Genomic DNA, 10,799 nt, shown 5'->3' with positions numbered 1-10,799 from the left:
AAGGAGGTTAGGAGGGGCGGAACATATGGCTCAAAGCAATCCATCAGGATGCCTCTACACAACAATGAATGCCAGTATAGTAGGTAGGCAAGAGACCACATGGGAGGGCAAACACCAGATGGATAGAAGAATCAACAAAGATGTGAAAGAGCTTAACATGCATAGAACTGGAAAGCAGCAAGTAGCCCAAGTAGGGAGGTGTGGAGAAGGCTGGTTTGGAGGGTCAAAGATCTACAAGGTCTGTAGAGCCAACTGGAAAAAAAAAAAATTAAAATATCATGGCAGAATTTAACCTCTGTTATATGGTGAAACCAATGTCTTAATTTTACATCATGTCTGAAACATATTTTTATTTATCTATCCTTGATATTGGTAACATACTATGTTCTATGTTATATTATGGGAGTGCCATGGCACCATGGTAAGGCATGATGCTACTAACTCTAAGGACCCGGGGCAGAAAATTGTTTTATGTTACACTGTAGCTGTGAGTTAACCCTGCAGGTTCTGGAGCCCTCCTGGGGTCCATCCAGCCTCATAAATTGGGTAAATCACCTCCTTGCACAACCGTTGGTCTACTTTCTTACAAAGTACTGAAACCAATGACCCTTCACTGGTAGTAGTGGTACAGATTTTAATTTATTTTTTTTTTATATTATATTATATTTACATTTCAAAATCTTAAATCTCAAGTAAAATTCAAAATAATTGTATAATGTGTAACATAATAATACGTACAAAGTGAATTATTAATGAAAATTATATCATACAGAAATTCTTAATAATAATTAATTAATTTTATCTACCATAATAATTAAAAACTGTTGGAACTGAATTGATAAACTGTTGTTTGGAAGTGAGACAAGTCCATTTAGGTATAATAAAACCTTAATTTTTAGCCAGAACTATAAACACTATTGGATAATAAATTTATATTATCTAATACCACAAAATACTAGAAATATGAACCAATATATCTATTTGTGCTTGAAAATATTTTTAAATGTATTGAAATGCAAACCTTAAAATATCTTGCAATAACAAATGAAAAAAAAAAAAAAGGCTAATATAAGGAGCCCATTTTATCCAGACAAAAAATGATGATCAGTAATATACAAATACAAAACCATGATAATATCAGTGCTCACATATACAACCACTGTATCTAAGAAGAAAAAAAAAACCATTATCGTTGAAAAACAAACACCAACAGAGAAGTATGCGAAATACTGAGGGAACCTTACATAATTATATTAATGAAAATTAACAGATTGGAGGTGTGTAGGCCATGTGGCAAGGATATTGTTGAAAAGCTGTAGGAAGGAAAGGTCGATCAAACCTACTAAAGGAATAGGACTAAGACTATAATGGGCAAATGCTGTGGTGCAAGATACCACCAGGCTTATCTTAAAGAACTGCCCTGCATAGTCATTTGAGGAAGGCTGGTTGAGAAGGTTATAACCCATCCATGGTTGTAATCTCATATTAGTACATAGATCGTTCCTGACAAAGAGAACCATCAGCTACCCGTCAAGTGTCTTTTTTGTTTAAGTCTAAAACCTTTAAGCAAAACAAAGTAACATGCCTTTTTCCTGAACACATGATTGTTACAAATAAGTACTAACATTGTTCTGACAAAATGTTCATCTTAAGCTCAAGAGTGGGATTGACAGTGAACTATTATGAACATGTTTACTACATTCAGTTAAAAAAAAAACTAAGGTCCAACATTGCTATAAAGAGATAAGTCTACCAAAAACATTAGCAAACAGCAAATGAAAATTGAAGTGTCCTCTTTTTATTGTCCTAATATTTAGATAGAAGAACCAACTTGCGACTGAAAAAATTTACAAGAAATCAAGATACAGATTCTCAGTAGAAGTAAGGAAGATGAGGAGAAATAAGAATTACAGATTTGACCAAGTAATATAACTTTTTATACCAATTCCAGAATAAGAAAAAAGGGAAATTAATAAATAGAGGGCTTAAGAAAAATCTGAATAACTAAAAAATATATAGAAGAAAAACAGGGTGGAAGCTGGACCATAATAGTTAAGAAAACTATGAAAGTAAAGCTAAGTGGCAAGTCAAGTCCCCAAACAACCTAATCCTGTACGAAGAAGGGATAGAGTAAGATGATAGTTAGACAAGAACAAAAAAAAAACGATAAATATGACTTTAAAGAAATTATATCAATATGGAATATAAAAATTAATATAATGAATGAGAAAAATTATGGCCAAAAAAACCCAACATTCATAACTAAAATGAAATTTTATACTCGAGAATCAGTTTGATGATGATTTTGGTACTATATAATATAATTCAAGGATATAACATTTAGTAACAATACTTACAATGATAAAACTGGAACATTGTTGTCAAAAGTAATAACCACATCACATCCGAGCACATTAAGACACCAAGAAGTTATAAAGTAAAATGTTTTAGATATTTTTTCATACTTCTATGAATTATTAATCTTACAACAGCAACTGTAGGAAATCTCGGTTCTTTCAATGCAGAGCGATGTTCAAAGGTTAAAATCAGTAAAGAATGGCCCTTAATCATTTTTCATATCTTCATTATTCATATCCATGGTAATAATGAATGAAATGTCAGTTTTAATCAATCTATTCTTTCTACACACCGTTAACATTAACACTGTTCACTTGTAATGATGTTTCTTCACTTTTATTAGACCTAAGTCAATTGTAGTCTTACTTTTGGATTGCATCGTTAAGTTAATATCAAGTTATATTAAAAATAATAGCATTTGATCACTTTTAACAAAAACCCAAAAATATGCAGAAAGATTAAGTTATTTTAAACCTTCTCAAACATTTGAAAATCTTTTTTCTATCAAAATTTATGCATAAAATAATGTATGCCAGGCTTGAACTTTGTTAAGGGCTGCGAATTTAATAACCCCTTGCTGGTACTTAAAAAAGGGTATTAGATATTTACAACCAGAAGTGAAGAAAGGTTTCTGCCAAACAATCAGCTGAGAGAACATCACAAACATATTTTTAACCTTATATCTCAATTTGGAGGAACTATAGAGGTCAAGAAAATAATTAAAACCCCCCTGCAAATAGAATTTTAGCTGCTAAAGGTGGTCATATGTAGCAGAGAAAATATATATACACACAGGCTATATGGGAATCAGTGGACCACAGTACAAACAAGAGGATTATACATCTCATTTACAATTAAAAAATGTACACGGGCACTGAAATAAATGCAAATGATCAAGCCATATTCAACCCTCAATGAGGTGATGCAGAAAACTATTCACTCTGTGATCGATTGATAGTCGGGAAATGAAAAATCGTTCCACCTTATTTTTGGGTACACCTAGATAAGTTGCTTCTTCCATTCTGATCATTTCTTGTTTTTTGAACTTTAATTGGATATTGTTGATAATTTTAAACAAAGTGAATACTTGAAGTTCTGATTTTCTGGAGTTTCCAATTGATTTATGGTCGGTCTCGTTCTGAAGAGATTTTTATATCTTAACCATATGAGGTGTCATAAGAAGTATTCCACAGTCAAATGGGTATCTCTTCACACTAATGCTTAAAATTTCAATAAGATTTTGTTCTCTGTATTCCAAAGCACTTATAAATTAAAAAAAAAAAAAAAAAGTGATAGTGCTTTGATGGTGGATGAAACCATCTTTGATTTTCAACAAATTGTGGGTTACTCGCTCTCTTGTATTCCTGTTTCATAATTCCAGCTGCACCAATACTGTGTTCTTCTCAATAATTATTTGGGCTTGAGGGAATTATCCTTTCATAAAACTTCAAAACTGCACTTGTCAATGAAAAAGGTATACAATTTTCCATGGAATCATACATCCATCCTTTTCCTTACTTCTGAATGGGTATTACTTTGGTTTTACCTCAATTGCTTAGTCTGCAAACCTGATTTAATATATGAAAAAGTGTCATTTTTCTCTCTCCCAGATGAATGAAGAATTCAGATAATATAATGCCAGGTCAAACACTTATACGATCATCAGGGCAATTTCTATATACTCATATTAAAAGTCTTCCCAGAAGAGATTACTCTAAAATTATGTTGCCCATGGTGGAGTAAGTTTAACTGAGAAGAATTTGTCTTTACGAGATCGGAAATAACTACTTATGCAAAAATGCTAACAAAAGTAATTTCTTTTTAAGAAATTATAATTTGTTTTCAATGCACTATAAAGTTATTTGTTTCATTATTCTGATAATTCAGTTTTGAGATTAATTGTTTTCAATTAATTATATTAATTAATTATAATTTGTTTTCAATGCACTATAAAGTTATTTGTTTCATTATTCTGATAATTCAGTTTTGAGATTAATTGGTGAGTATGTTTTCTATCTCGCTGAAATTTTAAGAAAGCTGATCTTTTTTCTTTGAGATTTTTTTTTGTTCTGTTCTTTTTTTCCCTCTGCTTACTCTTCATTTCTTTGTTCCATAAGGGAGTATAAAATGTAACCCCTCATCAAGGGAAAGCTGTGATGTTTGAAAATGAGCAATATGGATTACCATCAATGATGAGAAAATCAGTGATGATGTCTTCTCAAAATTCCACTGAGCTTTCATTAAAATTTCTTGAATTGTGTGTTAGAGAAACCAGAATGATAAGGTCAAAACCTCCAGGTGGGGTAATGAAAGAGGTCATTAATACATAATATTTGCATTAATACATAGGAAAGCCAAGATAATATCAATGTGAGATATAGCTCAAGAATATAAAAGAAACATTGAATTCGTAGTGACATTTTATACATATGAAGCAAGATAGGATTTGAGGATACCACTTCATCAGGAACCACATTAACCAAATATGTTTCCTAAACATCATCATCACCCTTATTTCTGAGAATACATTTTCTCTAATCAGGGGGTCACAACCTCAAACAGAACCCACAATGGGTGAATGGTTTCATATATTTATTTTCTGCCAGTGGTTTTAGCGTGATGGCACAAGTATATTGTCACAAAAGCCAGGTTAATATGCAGATTTTTAAGCTTGTACAGTGGAAACGATTATCTCCTTTCAATGTAGAAGAATTATATAGAATCCCATCAATCATTTTTACACTATGATTACAGTTCATTCAAGTATGATTAACATAAATCTTAAAACTGACATTTCATATGACAAAATCAAGTAGAAATATAAAAAATGCCTCTAAAATGGCAAATTTAATATTTTTTGCCTCTTAATATAGCTCAATTAATAAAGAAAATACGATGAACAAACAATAATCACTTTCATTTCAATTCTGAAGTATTTAGAAGAGGCGATAATCAATTTGCCATTGCCTTAAATATCAAAACATATAATAATCTACCGTATTATCACAAAATAAGAAGATTGATATTTCTATCATGATTAAACTAATTATTTAAAAATTAGAATAAATTCAAATGAAACAATGTCATTTGGTGTATTAACTAAAGAAACTGTGTCATTAGACAGACACCCAAGATTTCCAAAATGGTTGAATGACATGGTTAACAGGCACAAAACATACAGAAGCCTTTTTATAATGTCAGTGTAAAAAGCTCAGACTAATCTAAAATATAATTTTTTTCTTTCCAAACAAAATTAACAATTGAACTGAACAAGATAAAAAGCTTACAATTCAGCTAGTTCTTCCTTTGAAAATAAATTAGAAAAATAAAAACTTTGCTGATGAAACATAAAACAGCTGTGTATCACTTCATAATGAGAACCTAAGTATTGTCACAAAAACTATTTAATCTATATTAATGGTAAAATAGCTAACAAAAATGTTAAGTAGAAACTTTTCTGATTACTTTTAATTTCATCAGCAAAATCTCCATTTAAAAGCTGAATAATATATATTTTTTCTCCAGAAAATAATAACATATAAACAATTGATAAATTAGATAAGTAATATAACATAGGTTTGATTCATCAATTTATCTAACTTAAGCTTTTATAATCTTTATTTATTTATATTATTACAAACTTATGAACAGAGCAAAATACAATACTCAAGATCGATTTATCCCCTTTTCTATTTATTTCCTCTTCAAAAATGAGACATTTGAAGGTTTTTTTAAATTAACCAAATACCATTACGGTGTTGAGTACAAATGGTATACAAAAAATATTCAACAATAAAGAAATTTCTTTACACTATAAAACTTAATGCCATTTACAAATTCTAATAATAACAAAAATGTTTAACTATGCTAAATATTGCTTATAAAGAAATGTATACAAGAAAACAAAATCTCTCAAACTACTATTCAGAAAGAAAAGGGGTTTGTTTATTTATTTTTTCTTCTTCATACATCTATTCATTTTTCATAAAATTCCTTCAGAATTATACAATCAGACTTATAAAATAACATAATGTAAATATTTTTCCTACTCCAGTTACGTATAATAATAAATACATAGTTATTTTATACAGTATAAATATAATTTTATGTAAGTATACACATAACACTTATTAAAAAAATTACACTCAATTAATTTCTATCCTAATTTTAAATTAATAGTTTTTCTTTTTTTATATAACTATTATTCCTAATAATAATAAAGTAAAGAAATATTTTACAATTAAAGAAACTTTTAACATAATAAAAAAGTCCATCTTAAAATACTATATATAATCTATTAATCAGAAAAAAGTCTATGACTAGTCTTCACGTATGAACTTGATGCCTATCATAGATAGATCGACCATTTTCCGTTGATATTTTGAAACAAATTCCTTAGCAGATTCTAACTGTTGGAATTTAATTACAGCTGTTTTCTTCTCATTATCAAGCTCCACCTTCTGAAAAATATTAAAAATAATGTCTGAAATAATTTTTTTTTTTTAACATCTCTACCTACCTTACAGGGCTGCTTTGCATTTTATTTTTGCATATCTTGAAATTAACACAAATAATTAATGTCAATACCTTAATTAATTTAAGGCTACAATTAATATTTAATTAAATATTTCACCAACAAGTTGGTTCTCTAAAACATGATGTATTATTTCAACATCTTAAGCTCATTGATATTAATTAAAATTAATAATTTGTTACTATTTTCAGAGAGAGAATGATTTGAAAGTACATAGGAACCAATATTTGAATTTTATATTCAAATCTAAATATTTAACAATTTAAATATATTTTGGGATTTCTTTTTAAGTGAAACTTCCTTTACCAAGGTAACATTTTTTAAGGATGTAAAAAATAAACTGCCACAAAATAAAGCACAGTGAAAAATAAAGATATTTTAAAAATAATTTATGTTGAGTTAGTAAAATAATTCTCTGAAACTTTTGGTAAGTTACAAGTACATTTAAATAGTAGGAAAAGGGAACAAGAAATAAAGCTGACACAATACATTTCCAAATTTCACAACAATAATTTTCTATTACTGAAATCCCTCCCTCTTATGATAAATTTAGTATTTTGTAATCTCTCTTCAATGGGTTCTTGTTAGCTTTTCTTTAATATTTTAACAGATAAAAAGTGGCTACTTATTGTACATATCACTTCCTTAAAAGTTGTAACATTTTAATCGATGGCAAAGAAGTTTCACTTGCAGTGTCTTAACTTGATTTATCTTTTTAATCTTTTCATACAATATATAGGAAATATGATCATTCTCTTTCTGAAGATACCTTTTAGGCTAACAACAATTAAGCATGATGAAATAATTAACATTCATTCTACAGCAACTATGGCTGAATATTCATTAAAATTAAAGTGTTTAAACACAGTACAACTCAAATTTATAATTTTTTTTTCAAACCTTAGTCTTTTATTATAATTTAGAAACAAATTTTTAACAAAAATTTGTTTCATTTATTTGTAATTATTTATTAATTTTTTTTTATGATCCATTTAGTTTCAGTTCAGACCATATTAATTTTAAAAATCAAATATAAATATTCCTTATAATTATCTAATGACATAGAATTGAATAATAATATAAACAAGGGTTCTGTAGGTTTAAATAAAGAAATAGAGTTCCCTCTAAATACAAACCATTTTGCTTAGTTGTTAAAATTACAATAGTAAGCAGATAAACTGATAAATAGGGCACAATAGCTAACATTCACAGCCTTCATTATCGACACATATGCTAACATTCACTGCCTTCATTATACAGGACCTTGAAACATTGATACAAGAATTATATTTTCACTTTAAAGTTATAAAACATTTCCTTTCACTCTCTTAAAGAATTAGAATAATATCTGATTTAAAAAAACATCTTAAGTCGACCTTGTTACATATGGAAAACCTCAAGCCGGATCACATATTCTAGAAATGCTATTCCTAAAAAAGCTAAGCTTTTAAAAAACGAAGATATAGGGTGGTTTATATTCAGATATGAAATCATTTAGTAAGCACATAAATAAAACAAAAATACACAAACATTTATGAATTTTCGGTATCTGTCTCTACTGCAACATGAATAAGGTGTTTTATTACATATATCAGTTAATTAATTATTACCATTAATGAGTTAAGAATAAAATGAAATTTAATTAATTAAAAATGAAGGTCAGGATAGATAGGCAATAACTGTACAAAAGAATTCTTAAAAAAAAAATTTTAAAAATATGTAAATGTTGGTTATATCATACAGCTGAAAACAAGTCATTAACAGGGTTGTAGAAACACTAAAATCAAGAAAATTAACATTAATTCAACTTAGAAAGCGGTAAAATATTTCCAACAAAATAACTTCTTCATTATAGACATCAAGTTTTTAAAAAAATAGAAAAGAGCACAATAAAGTATATGAATTAATCATCATACCAAATAAATTGAAATGAAATCCATACATCAAATTGAATGGCAACAGAACAGTAAAAATTCCTGCTCACTGCTTTGTTAGAATTGCAGATTATAAATAAAAATAAGTATTTCATCACCGAACCAAAAAGACAGCATGGCATATTTCTACATCATATGTGGTATATTGATAAGTAATCACAAGACACCAATAGTCAAAAGAATATTATATAACTGATAATCATCCTTCTTGCCTTTATATTGCATTTTATTAAGTCTAATTCCATAGTTCAACCTACAGAACCCTAATAACTGATAATAAATACTACTAAATGATAAATTAATTAATCAATAAACCAATGTAAAATTAACTAGTTATGTGTTACTTGACTAGAAAATTTATGATCAAGATTGATAACAATGAGGTGAAATACCATACATTATGTTTAAGAATGAATCAAAATATACAAACCAGAGATATATATTAAGGTGTCACACATTAACAACGCATAACAAATTTATTTTAAACTTTAGCAGTTGCAAATATAAAAATGATATAATTTAAATAAAAATAGTACAATTTACACTATAAGCTCAGTATCTCACATATTTAACCAATTATACAGAGTTCTTTTTTAAAAAAGATGTCAAAACTATTTCAATTTATGGCGGTTATGAAATAACTGGTTAATTAAATTTATTTCTTATTTACAAAAATAATTTACTGATCAAGAAGATTCTCAGCTGTTGATGACGAATCGATCTGTCTCCCCACTGCATAAATGTTTTGTAACATGCAAATGGAAAAAATCTCTGGTTTGTACAAAAATGCATAATATATTAAAAAGTGATAACTTTATACTTAAGAGTTGCAAAGACAATTGTACCTTAAGTTTATTAAATTAATATAATTCAAACAGTAATATTGCCAACTTATAAATGCCCATAAGTCATCTGTTATAAAACTTATAAATTGCCAACTTATTTCTTACTAAATCTTGACAGTTTTTTTACAGCCTTTGGGCAAAATAAACAATAGAGATAGAACATGGTTCAACTGATACAGCCCAGGATTCTGACCAAACAGAAATTTCTAGATTAATATAACAGAATTATCACAGACTAGCGTAATGTATAAAATATAACGCCATTATATCATTTATAATTAATTAAAGAATTCTTTTTCTATAGATGATATTTCAAACAAATAAATGTATCATCAACAAATGAAACTACATAGTTCAAATTCTTAAAAATTAAAACTATTTAAGTTCAAAATTAAACAGATTTCATAGTTAGTCCTAATTACACCATTCGTCAGCTGATGGTAGGTTGGCTCAAAACTATTACTATAATTTCCAAGAAGCTTCTAATATGCATAAAGTGACTATGAAACCTGCAAACTTAGATCAGCATAACTTTATTAATTTATATAAAAGGCAATGATAAAAGAAACTTTGTCAAACTCCTTTCTGCTTTACCTACATAATAAGCCTCATTGATTACTCAATATAAATCACAATAAAACTGAGCAAAGATCTGTGATAACTATTAACGATAGTTAAAATATGAAATCTATTAAAAGTTTTTACATTGTGAATGATCTTGCGATTCTTTATGATATCCTAATATAATTAAAATTACTGATTATTAATGTGATGTGGAAAAGACAAACTTCCAAGCAAATATAAACCTATTTACGTATGATAAAGAAAAGAAAATCTGTCTTAGCAATAATTTTCATATTGTTCAATTTTAAGTATAACATAGGCATTAACACATTTAATACAATGTGAGCCAACAAATTGATTTCTTAAATCAAAAATGTCCAACATTCCTAGTAAAAATGGTCATGTTAACTTGAGATCAAGAGAATGAGTCAAGGGCCATATTAATAATAAAAAAAAAAAGAGGATAGAAAATTAATTTTTCTTTTGATTAATAATTAATTTTGATATAAATATTAATAATAAATATTCAAGTTTTTTTTTCCCAAAATATAAAAAACTCATAAA

The 10,799-nt window shown here is 27.9% G+C and overlaps 2 long non-coding RNA genes across 2 annotated transcripts in view; both read right to left on the bottom strand.

The window, feature by feature from the left end:
• LOC106691681 (uncharacterized) overlaps nucleotides 1-4,225 on the bottom strand; it is a 22,225-nt gene extending 18,000 nt beyond the window's left edge. Inside the window, exon 1 of the long non-coding RNA XR_010843448.1 lies at nucleotides 2,358-4,225. This is a non-coding gene — a long non-coding RNA (uncharacterized lncRNA). The remainder of the gene's footprint in view (nucleotides 1-2,357) is intronic.
• A 1,733-nt stretch (nucleotides 4,226-5,958) lies between these two features.
• Nucleotides 5,959-8,801, bottom strand: LOC136795782 (uncharacterized). The gene is made up of 2 exons (XR_010843447.1): nucleotides 8,029-8,801; nucleotides 5,959-6,818 (listed from the first exon to the last, which is right to left on the bottom strand). It is a non-coding gene; the product is annotated as an uncharacterized lncRNA (long non-coding RNA).
• Nucleotides 8,802-10,799: the final 1,998 nt, after the last annotated feature.

Source organism: Halyomorpha halys, unplaced genomic scaffold (assembly GCF_000696795.3).
Source record: "Halyomorpha halys isolate HHAL.00 unplaced genomic scaffold, Hhal_1.1 Scaffold2687.1, whole genome shotgun sequence".
NCBI lineage: Eukaryota > Metazoa > Arthropoda > Insecta > Hemiptera > Pentatomidae > Halyomorpha > Halyomorpha halys.
Note: the sequence above shows the minus strand (reverse complement) of the source record. Positions and strands in the feature narration are given on the sequence as shown.